The sequence below is a fragment of the Arvicola amphibius genome, chromosome 17 (assembly GCF_903992535.2).
Source record: "Arvicola amphibius chromosome 17, mArvAmp1.2, whole genome shotgun sequence".
Taxonomy (NCBI): Eukaryota; Metazoa; Chordata; class Mammalia; order Rodentia; family Cricetidae; genus Arvicola; species Arvicola amphibius.
Window position 1 is genome coordinate 37,028,845 of NC_052063.2, and position 17,536 is coordinate 37,046,380.

Genomic DNA, 17,536 nt, shown 5'->3' on the forward strand with positions numbered 1-17,536 from the left:
TATGAAGACAGTGACTCTGTAGGCTCTGCCTGCTCTGCATGCTGACAGGCGGGCAGGCAAGTGCACTGTGGACGGAACCCAGGCACCAGTTAAACGTCTGAATGGTGAATGACGGTTGGCCCCTCACCTTCAGCTGCTGAGTTTCCCTCGAAGACGGTGGGCCATTGTCTTAGTGTTTCTCTTTACCTTGCCTCCGGCAGACTTTTCTCTGAAAACCAGAGCTAAGTTCTCTCTTAAGTAGATCTCTTTATATTAAAATTGTAGGTTCTCTTTCATTACCTATACACATTAATAGATAGTCACAAAGTAATTAAAACAACACCGTTATGATTCTCCGGATGACTACTTTCTACAGGTAATTCCTAAATATCCTTTGGGATGGCCCATCTTTAAAAGTCACAGTTCTGCATGTTGTGGTAGTGTTACCAAGACGCCGTAGAAACTTGAGTTTACATTGATTGACATACATAATCTTCTATATTAGCTAGGTTTAAAGGTCTGCTGCCCACTTCAGGAAGTATCTTAAGACACGCACTGTGATGGCTATCTGCGTGCCGTCCTATCTACTTTGGGGACTGAGGCAAGAGAATGGCTTTAGCAAGGACTTAAGAGAAATGAATTCCAAACAAAAGGAGGGAGGGGAAGGAGAAGGGGAAAGAGAAAGGAGAAGGTCAAAAAAGAGATTGAAATTCTTCTTGGTCTTTGGGGGAGTTTGTTTCCAGCCAGAGGACCCCCTTTCCACACACTGTGATGTGTGGGTAGGTGGGGAGGAGTGGGGGAATGTATGTCCCTGTGGGTGCATAGGTGTGTGCTCTTGTGTGGAGATCAGAGGACATCCTAAAGTGTTGTTTCTCAGGAGTCAACCACTTTGTTTTTTAGATATGGTCTCTCACCTGAAGCTCACCAGCTAGTCTAGGCTGGCTAGCCACTCCCAGGGCACCTGTCTCTGCCTCTTTAGCCCTGAGCTCTATTTATTTATTTGCTTGTTTGTTGTGTTTTTTCGAAACAAGGTTTCTCTGTAGTTGTGGAGCCTGTCCTGGAACTAGCTCTTGTAGACCAGGCCTGGCCTTGAACTCACAGAGATCTGCCTGCCTCTGCCTCCCAAACACTAAAGGCGTGTGCAGCCACTACCATTTGGATAAATATTTCTTCTCTTTCTTTTCTTTATTTTTGGTTTCTCAAGACAAGGTTTCTCTGTGTAACAGTCCTAGCTGCCCTGGAACTAGCTATGTAGATCAGGTTGGTCTCAAACTCATAGGAGAATCATCTGCCTCTGCCTCCCGAGTGCCTGGGAATAAAGGCATGCGCCACCACAGCCAGGCGAGGCTCTATTTTAACGTGGCTCCTTATACACAGCACACACTTTACCAACTAACTACCTCCCTTTGTGACTCCTTAGCTGGGGTCCGGAGGTCACACTTGGACCTCACCTACCCAGAGTACTTCCCGAAATCTCCCCTTTCTCCCTGAGCTACAAACTTTCACTAAAAGAACAGGGGTAGAAAAAAACTGCTCATGTCACTAAACTGATTTCCTTAGGAGAACTTCAAAGTCGTCTAAAGAGATATATGATCCCTTCTGGAGGAACTGGCGGACGGTTGTGCCGTTGGGGACGACAGAATCTGGACAGTCCTGTGATCTCCAGTGACACATGCCAGTGAGTCACATTCTTCCACTAACCTCTCAACATCGCCTTGGATGTCTCTCTTCCCCCGAGGACCTTCCTTCCTGAATGTTCCTCCCTCCTGGCAGAGCCCACTGTGGTGAACTACAGCATTCCAGGCTCAGAGTCGGTGGTTTGGAAGTAATATTGCAGCCCTCACGTGTACTAGCTGCGTGAACTTAGGAAAAGTCCCGGAAGTGCCTGGACTTGCTTCTTCAACTGGGTACTGGGGAGGATACTTGCAAGCGCGGAATGCAAATATGCCCTTTATGAAGGATAGCCTGCCAACGACACATGAATTAGGACTATTAAGGTCACAGGAACCTTATTCTTTCCTTAGGAGAACTGTGGAGTTAAAGAACTGGCTAACAGAGGCGGAAACAGTATATGCTCATAGAGGCGCCATCTTGCTAAGCAAAAAGAACCACCCCAATTTAAGCCCTTTCTGCTGTCAACCAATGAGACACAAGCCTACGGGCACCTTTGTCTCAAGGAGCCCCAGGCCTTGCTCGGTAGGGCGCCTGAGATCTAAACAGCAATGGAAAGGGAGAATTAGTTTCCCTTTGAGGCAGAAGCCCACTGCCTCTCCAGGAGGGAGGGGAGAGCCGCATGCAGTCTCTTTTCTCCACAGCACAGAGTCCTAGCCTTGACACAGACAGGTCTCACCAGGCAGAGTACGCCAGGATGGAGGAACGGTGGGAAGAAGCATCCTGCCCTCGGGTCCTCACTGCTGCCTCCCTAGAACAAAGTCTCAACAGCAGCTCGCATCCCACAAGGCCCGAGAGGAAACACCATTCAGGCTTGAAGCCCAAAAGCCAGCGGTGGTTCTCAGAGCTTGGCAAAACCCCAATTAAGCAATACTGGAATCTGCCATGGCTCTCCCCTGGCTGGCTCACCCCACCCCCACTCTTTTTAGGCCTTCCTGGAAAAAGCAGTATGGGGCTGGCAGCCACCTCATGCTTCCTTCTTTTTTCTGCCAGCCATCTGTATTTCCAAAGGCATCAAAGCCCGGAGCCTGACCACAGAGTCGCGGAAATGGAGGCCGCTTCCTGCTCCTGGCGTGGTGCTAGCGGGCAGCCAGCTCAGCCCTCATTGCCTGTTCTTTGTGTGTGTGTGTGTGTGCGGGCACATATGCATGCACACGCACACACGTGCACACACACACACACACACACACACACACACGGCTCCTTTATAGTCACACAAGATTCAGTATTTAAGTTCTAAGAGCTTTTTCTTACGGGCTTCAAAGTGTTCCAGAAAATCCTCAGACATATCTTAAGCTTGCAAGTGGGTAGGGACTTGGCCTGCTGGAAAGATGGGGGCCAGACAGTCAGGGACACCGAGTCTGTGGCAAGCTTTAACAAGAGCAGGCTTTTATCAGAGATGTGGAGGATGGGTCCCTGGGGAGAGTCTGAGGGAGCTAAGAAATATCTGGCATTTGCAAGGTAGTTTAGAGTCTAGGCTTTAGGCTTTGGCCTGGTTCAACTCCTCTGCCATAGGCTCAGCACTGCTTGAAAGGAATGAGTTATCTTCAAATCTAAGTTGTGTGTATGCGTGCACGTGTGTGTGTGTGTGTGTGTGTGTGTGTGTGTGTGCGCGCGCGCACGTACATCCATGGGTGTGATAGATTGACTCACTGGCTTTCTACATCCATGTGCCCATAGCAAATTTCAATAGCTATTCAGTTATATGACCCCTGGCGAGGTCAACTTAAGGCTCTCCAAACAAATCTCTTTTCTAATTGTGGTTCTGGGAGCATCATTTATATTAGCCAAAGTCTGTAAATATTAAGCCATTATGAGGCTGATACATCTCTGTTGGACCCAGGTACGAAGACCAAGTTTGAGCTGTCTGAAAATGATTCGTATTTGGTGACAGAACCAAGAGGGCCGGCAACCGTGCTGTCTATCACACAGAGGCTCAAAGCAAGGAAGTAAACAACTTCCCCATCTCAGCCACATAAAAGGGTCTTCTGGTCTCTCTAGGAAAGCACCCCATAATGAGGTTTAAGGTTTGGTCCTAGAGAGGAAATCTTCCTGGTGACAGAGCTGACCCACAATCCCTGGGAAAATTCCGGTTGCTTTTCTTTCTTCCACTACCATGCTTGAAGTGGACCATACCTGGAGGCTGGGATTGGTAATCATACCTGTATTATTTTTTATTTTTTTGCCTAAATGCTCCTCTTGCTCCCAACAGGCATATGTATAATGGAGAGAGGCAAACAGAAGGGGCCGGGGAGATGGCACAGTAGGTAAGGTGTCTGTACCATGTGCTGGGCAGGTTTCAACTAGAGTCACCTGAGAAGGGGTGGGGGGGTTCATGGAGGAATGGGCTCTGTCAGATTAGCCTCTGGGCATGTCTATGGGGGCATTTTCTTCATTAACTATTGGTGGGGAGAGCCTGGCCCATTGTGGGTGGGGCCATCCTTAGGCAGGTGGTTCTGGGTTCTATAAGAAAGCAGGCTGAGCAAGCCAGAGGAAGCAAGCCAGTAAGCAGCACCCCTCCGTGGCCTCTGCATCAGCTCCTGCCTCCAGGTCCTGCCTTGGTTTCCTACCCTGACTCCCCTTCATGATGCACTGACTCTAATGTGTAAGATGTTAGAAATCTTTTCCTCTCCGAGTAGCTTCTGTCATGGTTTTACCCCAGCAACAGAAAAGCAAACTCGGACACTGAGTGAGCTTGGGGACCTGAATTGGACCCCAGCACTCCGCACGTCTGTTATCTCGGCGCTAGGTGGTGGTGGTAGTGGGTAACGGGCAGGGGAACCTGGAGCTCACTGGACAGCCAGTGTAGCCAAAGGCAAGTTTAGACTCAGGGAGACCCAGTTTCAAAATGTAAGGGTATAGCAGGACTGAGGACAACACCTGACGTAACTCTCTAACTTCTACAGGAATGAGCACACATATGCTGTGTGCACACACATACCCAAATATGTACACATACATAATATATAGATACACCCAAACATGTACACACACAGAAAACAGGCACACATACCCAACATGTACAGACACAGATACACACAGACAGACAGACAGACGAACAGAGCTGGGTTTTATTTTACTGGCCTCTCTATATTCCCTTGAAAAACTGACTGGATTAGAGGAAAGGTTTTATACTTTGGGATCAGTGGCTATATATATATATATATATATATATATATATATATATAAAACTTCTTCACTCTGACATAAACAAGCATATACTAAGCCAACATTTATTATGACATACAATATAGATGTCAGCATTTTCTTCCATCCAACGCTGCCTGGTTTGTTGAACATGCTTAGTTACCTTTGTATGCTAACTGGTTTCGCAGTCTATGAACGGTCCCTGCCCGCAAAGAGTTCTGAGCAAAGAAACAGAACCTGTTCAGAAGCTTCCACACTAGGAACCAAGGCTTTGAGCAGATAAAAAGCAGCAGGCTTTGTACTCATTCCTAACGTTTGCCAACTGTCTATGGAGGGCTAGGCCCAGGTGCTGGAATACAAAGCCAACTAGGTCAAGAAAGCAAAGGTGATTTTCCAACTCACAGCCACAAGCAGAGTGGCAGAAAGGGGTACGCCACTCGCACAGAAGATGAAAACGCTGAGGATCCATTTTTGAAAACCAGGAACAAGTGTGTGTAAAGAGAACCAGAGCTATTTTGGGACAAATCATTCAGAATGACTCTTAGGGAAATTCCAGATTTGGAAATTATTTCTGATCCACCGCTCTTTCTGGGTGTACATTAGCACTTGGCTAAGAGAGCTTCACGTTCTAATCAATACATTAAGCTCTCCCCACAGGCCTCAATCACAGGGCCTCGCTTTTAGGACCAACGGAGAGTGATTTTAGCTTTCACTGGGACCATTCATTCTGAAGCAAACATGAACTCCATTGACACTGGCCTTTTATGTATGACATCATGTAAGTGTATACAAAATCAGATGACCAAAACTGACGACAGAGTCACAAAACGGCAGGGAGCAAACAACACAAGAAATTGCTAGTTAGAGGGGAGAGTCCCGCCAACCCTCACAAAGCCTCTCTCTTTCTGGCGTCAGGGCACTGATATCATGGAGTATAGAGCCGTGTAGCTCCTGGGACAGGCCACACTTGGGACTATACCAGATGATACAGCTTCCAACACCTTCTATCCAAGGGCCTTGGGTGGATAACATCATATATACATGCAACACGAATAGTAAAATTCCAGAGACAGATATTGGGGTTCAACCTGAAGATCAGACAATCAAAACAGTTAGGCACTGGCTCTTACTTGTACCTTAGCCTGAAATGGTGACCCGACCTCCGCAAATCCTCAGGATGAGACTGAACCAGGACCTGTCTCCTCCTGGCTCGTGCATCAGGATGACCAACTGGTTACCTCTCTCACCCTGCTCTTAGCCCTCTCCAGGTTACTATACACTCAGGACGCCCGCCCTCACTTTTCTCAGTGTTCTTCTTTACGTCTAGAATGCTTATAGTAACTGAGTAAGGGAGCTACGGTTTTGTATACATTACACAAACAAGAAAATGCATGCACAGGGCTGGGGAGATGGCTCAGTGGTTGAAAATCTTACCGAACAAATGTGAACAGCCAAGTTTGGGCCCCTCCCCCCCCCAGAGACCCACATCAGGCACAATGGACATGGTAGCTCCCCTGTAATTCCAGCCTTGAAGGTGGAGACGGGGGCTCCCCGGACCAAGCTTGCTAGCAAGCCCAGTTCTTCAGCAAGGATAGACACAAAACCTTACCTTCATTTTATGTCTTGGGCTTGTCTGAATTTAAGAGGACCACAGTGACAGGATGAGATCCTTTAGGGTCTATAGCTGGGGTTTGCTAGCTCTCTGGATGGGTTCCTGGGGTGAGCTCAGCTCTCGGGGGGGGGGGGGGGGGGGGCTTAATTCAGCGCCTCGTCCTACTGATTCTGAAGATGCTCCAGGGCCACACTGGGTTAGCACTTCAACATCTGTTATTTTGAAAGCAGCAACATCAGTTTCTTACTCCGACACTCAGTGGGCACAGAGAAGGAAAATAGCCCTAGCAATCTCCAGTAATAGTGAAATATCATAAGCGGAGGTGTGGGGTAGAGATAAAGAATGTTTTCTTGGCAGGTTGGTAAAGTACCTGGGAAATCTGTGAGAACAGAATGGTATGTACTTCTCCGGAATATCCTTAAAATAGGATGCTGTTGATGGGCGGAAGGCTGGTCCCTAGTTTCTTCTCAATGCACCACTGGCTCCTTCTGTCCTTCCTTTACAGGGAACCAGTGCACTTAAGGGAGAAAATGTAAAATAACACGGGTTCATTTCACCTTTAGCGTGGCTTTCAAAGTTGCCCAGGGAGCATGATACTATTCTCCTGTGAGTTCTATCATTACTCCGTGCTATGCGTCCTACGTGTTCGTTATGTGGGACGACCACGAGCAAAGCAATGATGTCTAGCTGACACGCACCAATTTAACTGTGTGGAACACTGAAATAATTACACACTGGCTGTAAGATGACTGGCCAGGCCCTGTGAGTCTCCTGTGCTGCACTCTGTGTCCTTCGCAAGAGTCCCCAGGATACAGCAGTCAATAAAGGCTTAATAAAGCCTACTGCAGCAGGGGATTTCCAGGACCCCTGTATCCGCCAGGCTGAGTCTATGTCCTCCATGTTGATTATTAAGACATTTTGAATATCACCTCTATGTTCCCCAACACACATTCTGTCTAACTCCTTCGGCCTCTGCTGTGCTGTTTCTTTGTAAAACAATATCCATTCTGGTAGCTCCAGTCCTCTTGAGATCCCTGTCCGAATCTGGGTCTTTAGATTCTAACACAGCCTTCTGCACAAAGTCACTCCCAAACTCAATCTCCTCTCTCAGATACAGCTGCTTCTTCCACTACTGCTTCTGGTCTTGTATTAAATCCTTGTTAATAACCTCTGCATTTCTACATAGGCAATTCAGGCAAGCATGAGCAGTCTACAGCCTACCACGTCCTATGTGATTAGCTCCCTCCAATAGGAGGTCTTGATTTAGTCACTGAGGGGCTTGGTGTCCCTCCTGTTACAGGGATGACTCTGGAAGGCACAGAATCAAGGACACAGAAGGAAGTGCAGACCAGAAGAATCCCACAGAATAAAAAGCACTTAACTAATCAGTGCTAGGAAGTGCTAGCGGTTGATACGAGGTTCTGGGCAGCACTGGGCGTCTCTCTCACACAGTACCATGTCACCTCAGCTGAGCGTAGCCTGTCTTCTCACCCACCCTGCCATGGGGCACAGCTACCAGACAGAGCTGGCCAGCGTACCCTGACTTTCTCTCAGACACTTGCATCTCTAAACTGCCTTTCTTTCCCTTTTTGGTGTCTAGTTCCTCATTACCTTGGGAAACAAACATTTGAATGCATTCTGGATTATAAACCCCTGGATCCTTCTATAATGCTATCTAGCTTACACATACACACAAAGACACAGACACACACACACACACACACACGCACGCACACACACACACATGCACATACATGCACACGCACATACACACAAACACACACATCTGATTATAGAATTAGACACACCTCCAGCACTTAGTACAGGACAGTTTTGCTGGGCACCTACCTGGCATATAAATGTATAATATAACCACTGTTTGGTAATATAATTAGCTCCCATATCACAAATGGAGGAACCACAGCTGAGTGCGGAAGCATGATTTGTAAAAGTCATACAGGGGTAACTGACCCAGCGAGGCAGTCTGGCTATGCCACATCTGTTCTTAACGTGATGGCTTCTTATGCAACAGGTATACAATATAGATCTGCAAAATGTAAAAAGAGGACCCTCCGGGAGTTCAGTGATCCCGCCTACTTTGATAGAAATGTTTGAAGGTCTGTGACATTTTCAAACTCTCCCAGTTGACTGAAAGCTATGTGTGCACTATGTGATACACGCCCCCAGTTAGCATACATGGGGAATGAGCCACAGATACAGTCTGAGTAGGAGTATGGAGATGGGGACTCTTCAGTGGCTCTGAGGAGAAGGAAGGAAGGCCAGGAAGCAGTCTGTATACTTTAGGAATGGCAAATATCCAGCTACAGAAGGGGAAAGGTGAGGGTCTGTGTGAGTGTACACATGGGTACCCCATCAATATCAAGCAAGATGGTGGGGTGTCCCTTTTCTTTCTCTTCCTAGTGGCTCAACAAAGCCTGTTTGTCTTGGCTAGCGGCCATTTGTAAAGACCCCATAGCGTCCCCTGGCCTCCTGCGTGGGGCAGGAGTGGGAGTCATCTGTCACTGTCAGGAGATGTGCTGTACGCAGCAGGGATGGCTTTCGTCCCTGCTGCTCCTGCAGCAAGAGCTGCAGATCTTGAAAAGATGCAGAACATGCACATCACAAATAACCATTCATCATTGCAGGCTCTGTGAGCCAGGGAGAGGCCACGCTCCACATGGCGTTGACCCCGGTCCTACTGTGGCTCCAGACTCCCTTTTCCTGCCTGGACCTGGGAACAAGATGCCTTTGAGGGGCTCAGTCCACGCTCCAGGTAACCCTCTTGCCCTGAAATCTACTGAGTTTTAGGGCAAAAGTTTCCAGAGACAATAGCGAAGCCCTCACCCTGATCTCTGCAGAGTCCAGATACTCACACTGTTCTCAGCAGTCCGATGGCTGCCAAGGAGGCTCATAATCGTTAAACTATGAAAGCACAAGTTCCTGGGAGGAAATGAATACCAGCTTCACTAGGGAAAGGCTTGCTTTCTTCTGAAGTAATTATAAAGTTAAAATGTGATATTTCTCTGGGGAGTCTAAAAAGCTTCCCAGTGCGGTCCACAGCACACTAGAAATGTCAGGATTTGCAACAGAGTGGGGCTGAGAAATCCTCCTGCGCCCCCAAAACGCCAGTCCAGAGACATCTGCAAGCAAATTTCCAAAGACTGGGTGAAGAGTGATTAAGAGCAAAAAGAAAAAGTAGAGAGTTTGAATTTTACAATTACTCTGTAGGACTCAAGAGTCAAACCACTAGAAAGCGCATGCGTTCTAAGTAAGACTAATAATGCTGAAGTTAATTAGACCCACAGGCATGACCAACATATAAATTCAAGACCCAGAGAAGGGCAGTGTCCCTTTAAAAGATGCCTGGGGACCAGTGGGCAAGCTAATGAGGACTGTCAGTAATGGAACTTTATGAGGTGGTACAAGGGAGGAGAAAGCCTGGGGTTCCTGTAAGAGGGCTTCTGGTTTGATTCGATAAATCAATTTGTATCAAATGTGGGTGCCACTCTGGAGTCCGCTTCAAGCCCTTCTCATCTGCTCACTGCTTTGCCCATGATCTACCTGAATGTACCGACGGAGGGCACAGAGGAGATGTAGAAGCTGCGCGGATAATATTTGTGCAACTTGACCCCGCGACCTCCTGCACCCACTTGGGTGGGGCTGTCTCCACCAGGCTTCTCTTTCCAGAAAATATTGTCTTTTTATTGGTAAAAGCCTAAGGCTATGGGGCCGGGTCTTTCATGACTGAGCCGGGCTTCTAGGCTGCAAACTGTGAATAAAGGCATAAATTCAGTTTTGAAATGGAACAGAAAGCCGTGGAACTGAACTTACTTTTTAATCAGATCCTTGGGATCTGAACTACTTTGCAAAAAGTAAAAGAAAAAGCAAGAAGGAAAGTAACAACATCTGGTGGCAGCCTAGGGGGCAGTGGGGAGAGGCTAGGCTGGAGGGAGAAGGAGAGAGAGGGAGAGAGGGAGGGAGGGAGACAGGTAGGTAGGTAGGGAGGGAGGGAGAGAGGGAGGCAGGGAGGGAGGAAGGGAGGGAGGGAAACAGGGAGACAGACAGACAGAAAGGGAGAAAGCTACTGATTTAGGCAGATGAGCTGGGCTTCCCTTTATGGTCAACAGCATGAAGCCCTTTTTTCCTGCCCAGCAAAGGGACAGCTGGGGATGAGTTAGCCATTCCTAAACACCATGACAGAAGTCCCCAGACATTTGGAAGGTGGAGCAAAGCCCATCTCCCAGCTGCCTTAGTCAGACTCAGTAAGGCCAGGAGGCCTCTTCCCTTTGGCTTTCCCTGCCATCTGCCTGCCTGCCTGCCTGCCTGTCCGTCCGTCTGTCCGTCCGTCCGTCCATCCACTTAGCTACCTGCCTACCTATCACCTGTCTATCCATGATCTTGAATTTCTAACCTTCCTCCTTCTATCTCCCAAATGCTGGCATTATAGACACAGACCAACATGCCCAGTTTACGTAGTGCGAGAGATTAAGCCCAGGATTTCATACATGTGAGACAAGTTTTACCCCTACGCTACATCCCTAGCCCTCTGCTCAGCTGTTCAGACACCTTATGCTGTTGGGATGTTTAGCTACAGACAATTTCCCACATCTTACTCTAAAGCCTGACTGGACTCAAATTCTCCTATCATCTAGAGCACAGCTCGGGCTATGAGAACGTTCCGGATTATATAAATGCTTTGATCTGCAGTGGCCACTAGCCAGGTGTGGCTACTGGCAAATGACATGTGGCTAGTGAGACTTGGTGAATTAATTTTTAATTTTATTTAATTTTTAACTAATTGAACTTTCATTGGCCTCATTGTGTTCAAGAGCACAGAAAAATGGAGAGATTTCCTTGTCTTTCTCCAGAGTAGGGAGGGCTGGCCGGAGAAGACAATGGCTGATTCCATTTGTTTCCCAGTGGAAAATCCCAATTTGCTCAGAGCTTTAAGGAAACAGAGGAAGGAAAAATTATCCGGACACATCATTCACTTAGAATCATTAGATGTTTAAGGGTTGCCGGGGATGAGAATAAAAAAAAAGTTAATGTCTCTGGATTCTACCTCTTCCAGGAGCTCAGAAAGGCAGAGCAAAGATTACCCAAACCCCTTCTGGACACAGAGGTGGGCACCATGGGCAAAGGAAGCATTTTACAAACAAGAGGCTTCGGCAGAGCAAAATATCAAAAAAGCCCATCCATCCCCGATGCAGTAAACCATGTGAACTCATGTTGCTGCCGCCAGCACAGCCTCCTGCCACTGCCCCCTCAACAGGACCACCATGAACTCAAGTTAGGAAGGCTTTGCTTGGAGGGAGAAGTCGGGTGGACACTGCGTATACCCAGAACCATCTGGAAGAAATCTTGCATTTGCATGATGGACTTTTCTTCTTTGACCTCTGTCTTCCCTACAAATCCCAGCAGCCCCAGAACAGCTGCTGAAGAACCTGGCCTGAAGCCAGGGGTGAGGTCTCAGCCCCCGCCCATACCAATGTCATCCTGAGCCCAGCACCCCATGTGGCCGCATGAAGAGCACAAAGAACACTGATTCTTACATGAGAAAGTCAAATCGCCAGCAATCACAGGAGCAGGGACCTGATGCCATGGAGCCAGCTGTGAGGAACTGTGGTTTCAAGCCAGTAACAAAGATGCTTGCCAGCAAATTACAGCCCCAGACAGCTCAGAGGGCTGCAGGGTTGGGCCACGGAGCTCTCAGAGCTGACATGATGCCTGCTACAGGGTACATCCTGCAAGAGCATCTTGACACAAAGGGCTGGGGAGGAGGGGTACCAGCTTGGGGATTCTGGCACCAGGACCAATGACACAAGGCACAGAAGGTGAGAGCTGAGTGGGTGGATGGGGAGAGCAAGGGAAGGCCACACCAGGGACCAACTCAGAGCTGCTGCGCTCAGACAAAGCCATTGTAAATCAAGCTGCTGAGCAAACTATCAGAGAGGGGGAAGGAGGGAGGAGGTGGGGGGAGGCAGGGAAGCAACCAATCTCATTATGATGGGCCTGGTGACAATAACCTTTTGTCCTCTAAACAATCTGGGCCTGCCAAGCTGCTCCACAGTCTCTGAGAAAGCAAGAGAGTGAGAGAGAAAGGGTTCCTGTCAGGAGGCAAGAGACTCATCTTTAATTATGAGACAAGGCTTCCCAGAGCTGACACCCTCTCCCACACTTCCTCCCTGCTGCAGACACACCACAGACCGCCGCCGGAGCGCTGCGATGCTCCCCTAATGAGAGGCGTCAATTTCCCTATGCATGGGTTCCTTGGAGATACTGCGGGACCATCCCCATCCCCCCCAAAGCATGCCTGACTGTGGGTCAGGAGTGGAAGCATCCCAGTTTAATTTGACGAAACGGTCCATGGGGTCACATTGGGAGTGAGAAAAGCCACTGCTTTGCAGTTTCCAAGATGCTTTTTTTCATCCTCCTGTCCATAAAGGACTGCTGAGGAGACACCAGGAGAATAGGGGCCCACTACTTAGGTTTCTTCCTTCCTTCCTTCCTTCCTTCCTTCCTTCCTTCCTTCCTTCCTTCCTTCCTTCCTTTTCCTTCCCTCCCTCCCTCCCTCCCTCTCTCCCTCCCTCCCTCCCTCCCTCCCTCCCTCCCTCCCCCCCTCCCTCCCTCCCTTCTTCCTTTTATTTTTGCTTTTTTGAGGCAAGGTTTCTTGGTGTAGCTCTGGCTGTCTTGGAGGAATTCAATCTGTAGACCAGGCTGGCCTCGAACTCACAGAGATCTGCCACCCTCCCAAGTGCTGGGGTTGAAGGCGTGTGCCGCCACCACCTGGCTATGCCGCACTGCTTACATCGCCATCAGAGCTCAAAACTGCATAAAGATGCCGAGTGTTACCCTAGAGCCGTGGTTCTCAACCTGTGGGTCACAACCCCTTTGCACATAAGATATTTCCACTGCAGATCTTAACAGTAGCAAGATTACAGTCACGAGGTGTCGATGAAATGATTTTACAGTTGGGGGTCACCACCACAACCCGAGAAACAGTTAAAGGGTGGCAGCATTAGGAAGGCCGAGAACCACTGACCTAGGGGAAAGTTGGCGGGCATCTTAGCTAAGAAGGAGTCTTGAAATAGGAGACAGATGCCTGAGTTCCAGTCTGTACTTTGACACTGCGTGTCGGTAGAAACCGAGCAAACTGCAAGCCCTTCTGGGTCTTGGTTTGCTCAAGTGAAGAGATTAAAACACGGAGCAGCAGACACTCGTGCAGACATGAAGCCGCGTGTCTCGGATCACATCGCACCCCTTTCTCATACCAGCCCCGGGAACCCTGAGCAAGGGAAACTCGTGCCTTGGTTTTCTTACCTCCAAGATTTAAGGAGCAGACTGGCCTACTTTAACAGTAAAATCTGAGGAATTAGATAAAACTTTTATCACAGGGCATGGCCCTTAGCTCTTCCCATACCTGTCAGCCAAAGGGGTGTGTGGACCTTTTGTTAACAATTTTAGAAAAACGAGAGTTCATAGCACACAAGGCTTCCTTGGGAGCCGAGCAACACAAGGCTTGGTAAGGTAAGGAAGCCTTTGCGTCCTGGAGCCCGACACACTCCCATTGCTCAGCAGTCCGCCTGCACCATCCAAATTAAGGTTCTACTGGGAACAGAAGCAGGCTCCAAATTCTTTCACCCTTCTCTTAAATTAATCCTGCAATTCTTTCTCCTCGGTAGATGACAGAGAAAAGTCAGCAGACACCAGGTTTCAGAATGACTCCGTGGGGCCAGGGCTGTAGCTGTAACCCGGCATGCATAGAGCCCCGAGTTCCACCTCCAGGACTGTAAAATTGGGTGTGATGTCATATACCTACAGTCCCAGCCCTTGGGAGGAAGAGACAGGAGAGATCAGAAGTAGAGACCTAATGTCTAACTGTACTCGGACTCCACAACAGAGCCCCTACGCAGGAAGTACAAGGCCCTGGGTTCCAACTCTAGCTGCACAGAAAGTTCTAGGCTGGTTTAGGCTGGTTTAGGCTAGTTTAGGCTACATGAGACCCTTTTCCAACAACTCCACACAAAACCCAACCAACCAAGCAAGCTAACAACGACAAACCAATCCTTGATCTGAAGCTCTTTGCTAAAGGGAAAAAACACTATATATTTAAAAAAAAAAAAACCCATATTCTAGTTGGAGCGGCAGTGGGATTTACATAGGCTGTGGTGTAAATGGATTTTAAACTCCCCAAATTCCTCTAACACAGATAGAAAGGGCTTCCCTTCTCCCCAAGTTCCATTTTCAAATGAAAAGGAAGAACAGGCAGGAAACATGAAGGTGTACTTAAATCCTGCCCATAGCCAAGCTTGGAAGTCAGCATCCGCACTGGGAATTACCCTGGAAACAAACGAAACCCTGTTTGAATGAAGCCATTCTCAGTCTTGGCTACTCAGTTAGTTAGCATCTTCCGTGAATGCAGTTAGAAGCAGCTCATCCTCTGTGTAGCACCGCACTAACACGCATGCAGAGTGGGAAGGGAGAGAAAGCGCTTCTCCGAAACCATCTAACAAAGGGTCCGCCCACCCACTGCTATGCAAAGTGCATATCAAGCTCCCGAACTTACTTTTAAAATAATTACAAAATGAGGACACTTAAGCCTTGTTCAAGGGAAAGATAGATGAGCCACTTCAAAAAAAAAAAAAGTATAGTTTCAAGAGACTGAAAAAAGGAACATAAAATACTGTAACCTCATCACCCAGTTTGAACAGTTACAGCCTTTGAAAGCATCTTCCCATTAAAGTCATGACACCCATCCTCCCAAGTGCTTTTCAAAGCCGGTAAGAAGCATTACGCTACTTCTCCTTCCCGAGTGAACCATGGCAAGCATCTGCCACAAAGACACTCTGCCTAGGACAACGGAGGCATGACATGGATTCTTAGGGTTTCTGCCCGATTCTCACCTCTGGTTTGGAAAAAATAAGTACAGCCTTGTCTCAATCACAATATATCTTAAAAGGAACCTCAATCCATTCTTCCTTCTGACCTGCCCCTCACGGTCTGAGGATTCCACCCCCACTTCATCCTGCGATATCTGCCGCTTGCCTTCTCTGTGACAAGCACTTGTCTCTAACACGGCCGGTGTATACACTGAGTGAGAAGACATTTAAATGGGCCACCAAAGCTGCTCTGACTTGCTCCTTGTATTTAGACCTATGTCATTTTGTCTCCTGTTCATTTCCACTTTTACTAGGTTGGGTGACCACACATCATATCTATACCAGGTATATTTATACATACCTACCTATGCCCGTTTTCCTCTGGGTACCTGAGTCTGTTTTCTGAAGTCAGTCTATCCCTCACTTTCCTTAATATATCCTTCTGAAAACATTTCCGCTTAGTTGTTCCCAGGAATATACACGAGCAGCTTATATCAGCCCACAGTAAATCTAAGTTGCTGTCTGGCTTCCCACGTCTCCTTCAGTACGAGCTCAGCCTGTCACCATCGTCTCTCCCGTTACCACTTTAGATGGATTCTACTTTCCAGTGCTAACAACTGCATGCATCCATCCCCCTGCTCACTGTACTTCCAGATTCTACAATCCTTGTGTCTAAACCCCTCCATGCGTTTCCAAACCGTATTCACCCTTACCTTAGTCTTGATTTCTAACCAAAAGTGCTCATTTTCCTGATTGGACTCAAGTGGATTAGAAGAGGTGAGAATAACAACTCCAGGACTGAAAAACTCATAGCTGCAAGTATCATGAGCCCTTCTGACTCTCTACCCGTTTTAGAGCTGGGGCAAATCTTTTGGGCTCTCTGGGCCACACAAGTGTCTTGTTACTCCATAACACACAGCATCCTGAGGCATTGTGAAGGCGGCCGCAGCACTGAAACAAGCAGGTGGATGGCGTTTAAACACTAATGTACAGAACCAGGTGATGAGCAGCTGCAGGCTCCCCAGTCAGGGTTTACTGACTGCATCCAAGAGGAGGAAGAGTAGATTGGGATTGGGACCTGCTTCTTCACCTAGCAAAAGACAAAAACAAACACACAAACAAAACCAAAAGGACACCCAAAGGTCCCTCAGAGCGGTCTCTATGTTCCTTGGGCAGTTCAACTTGTTCCTTCATGACACTAAGTGTCCCAGACCCCCAGTTTTGACGTCATCACCATGGCAGTCTGGGCCATGGTCACCGGCTACAACTGTTGGCCATGAAGAAGGGATAAGATTTTTGCCGCGTCCCTTAGTGGCACCGTGAGGAAAGCAAACTGTCTCAGTCTTCTGCTGTCCTTCAGGCTGACAAGAAGCTCTCTCATTAGGATCTCAGGCAGGAACACACACGGCCACTTCAGCATTGGGAGTCAGTGCTTTCTCGTACCAACCGTGTGTAACTCCATCATCCTGCTGAGTATTCAGGCAGAGTGAATGGATCTTAGCCAACATTAGTCAACAGGTCCGCTGCAGATCAAGGTCGTGGTGCCTGTATAGGTGTGTTTGGGGCATAAGGCAACTACGTCAGGAGCTCTTATTTCTCCCTGACTATGATAAAACATATCCAACCTCTCTGTAGGCTTTACAAGTGTGGGTTCAATCATTCGCAGATGGAAAACATATTTTCTAAAGTATCCATATTGAAAATGCCCAGATATTTTTCTTGTCATTATTTCCTAGATGATTTAACAACTGTGTGTGTAGCATTTACACTGTGCTGACTATTCTAAGTAGTCTACAAGGGTTTGAAATATAAAGGGAAGGTATACATAGACTAAAGCAAACACTGCCATTTTCTTTTTTATATAATTTATTTAACTTTATTTTATGTGTGTTGGTGTGAAGGTGTCAGATCCCCTAGAACTGGAGTTACAGATGGTTGTGGTGTTGAGAATTGAACCAAGGTCCCCTGGAAGGGCAGTCAGTGCTCTTAACCAATGAGTCATCTCTCCAGCCCCCAACTGTGCCATTTTCTTTACGGGACTTGAACATCCTCAGATTTGGACATGGGCAGAGGATCCTGGAGCTAATTAACCCCTTTGGATACTGAGAGACACCCCTGAAAAAAACAGGTCCTCTTTCCCAGGCTGATATGGATACTGAGGGACACCCTTAAAGAAAACAGGTCCTCTCCCAGGCTCCACTAATGATTCTTCACAGATGAAACCCTCCTTTACCCACTTCATCCATGA

The 17,536-nt window shown here is 47.8% G+C and overlaps 1 protein-coding gene across 1 annotated transcript in view; it reads right to left on the reverse strand.

The window, feature by feature from the left end:
- Ppm1h (protein phosphatase, Mg2+/Mn2+ dependent 1H) overlaps nucleotides 1-17,536 on the reverse strand; it is a 271,738-nt gene that overhangs the window by 50,174 nt on the left and 204,028 nt on the right. The gene's annotated exons all lie outside the window — the stretch shown is intronic.